Genomic DNA, 6,000 nt, shown 5'->3' with positions numbered 1-6,000 from the left:
TAGCTCTGGACTACACCATCCCCTCAAGGACCACATTCAGCCAGAATGTGGCCCCCTCCCTGTATGAGAGATGCAGGCATCTTGTGTCAGCCATGCTGCATGCAGCACTGGCTGGCACCAGGGTGCATTTCACCACTGAGCTCTGGAACAGCGTGGGTGGGATGCACTCTGCTTTCCTGGCCCTAACTGCTCACTGGTGGGGTCTGGAGAGATGGGAGACCTCCGGTGCTGCCTCTGGCTCCAGCAAATTCCACACTGCATTTAGGCACAGGTGGGTCATCTTGCATGTGGAGACCTTGGATGCCAAGCACCCCAAGGAGGAGGTGGCAGCCATACTCAGCTGCCAAATTGAGGAGTTGATAGGCAGGTTGCCACACCTCACCCAGGGCTTCGTTGTGACAGACAATGGCCCCAGTGTAACGGCAGCGGTAGAGTCATCTGTAAATTTTTGTGTAAAGTTTTGAATGTGTGCATAGGTGACTTGCTGGGGAGGCAGCGGCAGGCTGGGGACTGTAAAAATGTGGATATGTGAAAATGTAGATTTGTAAATATGTAGATTTCTATGTACATTTTTGAATGTGTAAGTAAGTGGCTTGGAGGGGAAGGCAGAGGTCCAGACTGTAAAAAGGTAGATTTCAAACTGTAAATATGTGCTTCTGTAAAAGTGTTGCGTGAGTGTAGAGGTTTATGTTGTGTGTGGATGTCAGCAGTAGAAGGTTTTTTTTCATGTAGATAGTGTTTTGAAAGCTTTGACTGATGTAGATAGTTGGTGTCTAAATAATACTATAGCTGTATAGATGGATTTGTATATACTTGTATATATGTATTTGTGAAATGTGTATATTTAGGCCCCCCTCTGTCTCTTTTCCCTCTCCAGTTTAGTTCTGACACACACGCAAATGCACACACCAAACACTCATGCACTGGCAGTGATGAGAAAGCGGTTTCCTGCCACACCACATTGTGTGTGGCCTCCACTGACCCACCTCTGAGCTGGACTTTCCTATCCTTTTAGTTTTTAAGCCCACCCTCTCTTTCCCCTCTTCAGTCTATTACACATGCATGCAGCAAACATGCATGCACCAGCCATGATGAGTAAACGGTCTCCTGCCACACCATGTTGTATGTGACGTCAACTGATCTGCCTCTGAGCTAGACTTTCCTATCCTTTTTTAAGAACTTTTTTACTGCCCCTTCTCTTTCCCCTCTTCAGTGTGCACAAACACACACACACCAAACACATATGCATAGCTGATGATGACTATGTTGTCTGGTGCCACCAAGTGCCTGGGATCCTGTGTGGCCTCCAGCAAAGCTGTGGTGGATCGACTACTCTGAGGTGTTTTTCCCCTTAGGCAAAATGCATGCACGAAGAGAAGAGCAGAAAACCATGGTGTATTACTTTAAGTTCTCCTTCAAGGTGGTGAGGCTATTCACATGACTGTAGAAAATTGGGCTAGCCTCCGCTAGCCCAATTTTCTACAATCGTGAGAACCACCGGGCTCAGCTGCAAGCCCAGTGTTTCTTGAGTGGGTAACCCGTTCAAGTTGCCCGCCCCTAAAACCGGGTGTACAGAGCGAGCGCTCCGCAAACCCGTTTTTTTAAAATCATGAGTAACCGCAGCGCAGCTCCACACTGTGGTTACTCATGAGCAGACCCCCGGCGGGAGGCTGAAAAGCAGTCTCCCAGCTCAGGGGTCTCCCCAGTATGCCCTGCGCACTTGCACAGGGCATACTGGAGCTTCCGGGGGCTGCACAGCCCCTGAACTCCCCAGCCCCCGAACTCCCCAGCCCCCACCAGCTCCGTCACGGAACCGGCAATCATGTGGGCAGCCAATCTGGCCACCCAGGGCTCCCGCCCTGATCATCTGTGGGGAGAGCGGGCTTAGCCCGCTCTCCCTGCTTAGCTGCACAAACCCGGTCTCACTGATCGTGAGACCCAGCTCGGTGTTTTTTGCCTTGTGCCTCTTTCTTTGCAGTTTGCGTGCTGGGTTGGTTTTACTGCCTTGTGCCATCTTGCTAGGTCTTGTTTATTTGTGACTGTTATAGTAGTATGTGGTATTTGGTTTAGTTCTCTTGGTTTTGCAGTTGTACAGGCACAGCAGCAGGTCTGTTTCTGTGGTGGTTTTTTGGTTTTCAGCTTGGTGTCTTTTTAGTTGTGTCACTGCATGTTGGTGTTGCAGCCTGCTAGGGGCACAAAACCAGGGTGGGTGGTAGGCACCCATGGGTGCCAACTGCCTCCTGAACCCCAAGGCAATCAGGCACTCCTGTGATTTTACATGATTTTTTTTTTAATTCATTTTTTGCATTTCTCCCATAGAGGATTTGAGGCAACCCAGCTGGCCCATTCTCCCCTTTGAGACAATTTATTGGGAGAACTCATACATATACGTATAAAAAGGTCTTCACAGGTATTCATTGAGATAATTCATACAGAAGCAAGTCCAAACACAGATTGGATTTTTGGTTGCTGCAAGAGTTCTCTCAATGAATGCCTATGAAGACCTTTTCATACATATCTATATCTATATCTATATCTATATCTATATAAATCTCTAAGGCGTATGCGTGGCTAATCCCATACGTGGCAGCTCTCTCGAAGGTTCGCAAGCAGCTGCCGGGAGTTGTGAGAACTGGCGAGAAGGGAGGGAGACAGAGGAGGAGGAGGAGGAGGAGTAGCCATCATTGCGAGCTGCAGAGGATGGCCAAGCAGGTGGCAAAAACAGGGCAGCTGGCCTCCTTGCAAGGAGTAAAAGAGCTGGCAGGGGGAGGTCGAGGAGAAGGTGGCGCCACTGCAAGCAGCCAAGCAGCCAACAAAAATGGGCTGACGGACTCCTTGTAAGGAGGATGAGAGCTGGTGGGGGAAGGAAGGTTGAGGAGGAGGCGGCACCGGCGGTGGCACCACTGCGAGCAGCTGAGAAAGCAGTTAAAACAGGGCCTCTGGCCTCCTCATGAGGAGGATGAGAGCTGCCGGTGGAAAGGGCAGCGAGGGAGACTGGCTTAAGGGATGGGAGGAGAACTCGCTGAACCCTGAAATGGAGGGGGAGGAAGGGAGAACTAGGGGTGCAGATGCTCTGCATCTGGGTCAGCTAGTGTGTGTGTGTGTGTGTGTGTGTGTGTGTGTATATATATACACACACACACCAGAGAATCTACTCTGATAGAGATAGACTGTTAAGAGACCAGAAATGAAAAAAATTCTGGGGGGGACGACCATAAACCCCAGCAGCTTGGGGCTACCTGGGGGGAGTTGTGGCACAACCTGCTGGGCCCCCAAACCCACTTTGGAGTGCCCAGGCACCCCTCCAAAGGGAGAGAATGGGGCTGCCTCAAATCCCCATTATTCCCTATGGGAGAAAGGCAAAAATTGGAAAAATCTTCCAAAAAAACATTAGGTTTTATGCAGAGCACCTGGGGCTAGTTTTGAGCCCCTAGGTGTTCTGCATAGGGAATAATGGGTTGGTTTAAGTCCCCATTATACCCTATGTAGAATCTTTTAGAACTGGTTCGAATTCAAACCAATCCCGGGGCGGTGGGGGCATTTTGAGCAAAATCAAACCTACCCACCCTGGTTCAAAGCTGGTTTCAACCAAACAGGCCAAGCCGGTTTTGTGTACATCCCTAGTTGCCCGTGATCTTGGGAAATAAAAAAGGAACTTCCGTTAAGTGAAAGACTTTTCACTTAACTGCACATTAGCTCCTTAAACTGTCAGTATGACTCTTTTATGCTTTAGTGTTCTAGAGGTTTCAGAAGCCTTTCGTATTCAGAGGTGGTATTCAGAGACAGCTTCCTTGGTTAGGTGTATCTTTCATCTGACTCAGACTGAACAGCAACTCCTGTCTTCTCATGCACTGATTCATACCTACCTAAGGAAGTAATACCATGGTGTGCAGGGTTTCATACATGCCATGTGTGCTCATCCAGCCATTTCCTTGATCTGCCCTACTGACCGGTAGGATAAACAGATCTGACATGTAACTTGGGAGGGATCAATACTTTGCTCTGGTACTTTTGCTCCAATGCATACAGTTCCTTAATGTTGGAATATAGCTAAGTAGCCAAATTTTCTGCATGTCTACTTAGAAGTAAGCTCAATTGCATTTGATAGAGCTTTCTCCCACTGCAGATGTGCCTATATCGTAGTGTTATTGCAGGGGTCCCAGATGTTAGACTACAACTCCCATCACCTCTCAGTGTTTGCAGACAACATGTTTGTCTGGGGTATCTCATGGTTGCTTGATCAATGTAGTCCTGAATTAGTGCCTATTTTTGGAAGTTCTTTTTCCCCTCTAGTCCTTTATCTATGCACACCTGTTCTAAATTACTACAAAAATGCATGGCCCCAACATTTTTATATCTATTATGATAGTGATGGCGCTTGACTCTTCTTCCAATTTTGAATTCTACAAAGCTTTATGGCATTAATTAGAGTTACAGTTCCTTTTAATAAGACAAGAATACAACCTTTGTCTGATCCCCACTGAACAAAATTAATTGCAGGTGTAAGAGGAATGTCCTACTTGTATCTGGTCCAATTCCCCTTTGAAGTGCTTTACTTCTGAAATCCTACTTAGTAACTATTTGATTTTTACTAAAAATTATCTGAGACTCATGAGCCTTGATCATATATTTAAAGTAAGTTCACTGCTAACCCCATCTATACAAATGTTCTTAATCCACCATGTTTATTTTCCCATTTAGTCAGAGCTGGAACACTGAATGGCTCTGTTTATGGTGACTGATTTTCTTCCCCTGTGTCTGTGGAAGTTGCCTTCAGATGGGAAACCACTTGTTTGACCTGCTTGCCATGACAAGAAGCTGAAATGCAGCTTACCACTGCAAGAAGACACGGATGAAACGAAGCTGGACAACCTGTTCCCCATGAGCAGGTAGGGATGTGCAAACAGGTTCGGTTCAAAGTCAAACTGGTTCAGTTCGAAGGCTCCAGGTCATGCCAAACCACCCCTGGTTTGTCTCGACCCCAGACCAAACCAATTTGGGGGCCTGCAAACACTTTTATGTAAAAATAAATAAATAACATAACATAAAAATGTTCACAAATCCCCCCAATCTGGGGGGTTTAAGGGGGTGCTGGACCAAACTGGCCCTGTTCAGTTTGGACTCAAACCAAAGCAGACCAGCTGGTTCCCCTATGAGCAGGTAGCTACTACTATGGTTATTTATATACCACTTTCCAACACAAAAAAAGTTCTTAAAGTTGTTTACATAGAAAAAGAAATAAGATGATGCCATAGCTACACGGGGGGGGGGGGGAATGGCAACCAGAAGGAAAGTGGACATATGTACTACCCCTCAGTTCTCAGCTGTGTTGAATTCTGGAATCTCTTGGTTTAACCCAGAGCATGCCAGAGAAGACAGAGGAGCATACTGAGCATACCCACTTCCCAGCACATGGTACCCAGGACATGGGGAGCATCTTGACAAAAGGTGGATGAGTGTGTTGTCAATATAAGAATCAGAAAACAACTCAATTAAGCTACAGATTTAGAACTGCCTGCAAGTAGCTTTGGACACTCGGGAAGATCCACCAATCAGTTTTTTTTTTTAATTTATTTATTTATTTATTTATTTATTTATTTGAGACATTTAATATACTGCCCACTCCGAAGACGGTGCACAATAACAAGCAAATAGGCAACATTAAAAATTACATTCTAAATTAAAAGCTAAAGTAACTACCAAAGAACAGAAAAATAAACTAGAGGGCAAAAGCCTGGTGAAAAAGAAAAGTCTTCAATAGCAATTTGAAGATCGGTAAGGAAGGGGCTAGCCAGATCTGTAGGGGGAGAGAATTCCAAAGGAGCGGGGCAGCAACCGAAAAGGCCCTTTCCCAGGTTCTAGAGCCCTGAACATCTCAGAAATCAGGGACTGACAGAAGGGCCATCTGAGGCGGGTCTGTAGGTAGACAGGCGCCAGGCCTCGCAAGGCTTTGAAGCTCAGAACCAAGACCTTAAATTGAGCTCAGAAGCGAATAGGCAA

This window comes from Hemicordylus capensis, chromosome 1, assembly GCF_027244095.1.
Source record: "Hemicordylus capensis ecotype Gifberg chromosome 1, rHemCap1.1.pri, whole genome shotgun sequence".
Taxonomy (NCBI): domain Eukaryota; kingdom Metazoa; phylum Chordata; class Lepidosauria; order Squamata; family Cordylidae; genus Hemicordylus; species Hemicordylus capensis.
The sequence above is the reverse complement of the archived record's forward strand: the minus strand, read 5'-3'. Positions refer to the sequence as shown.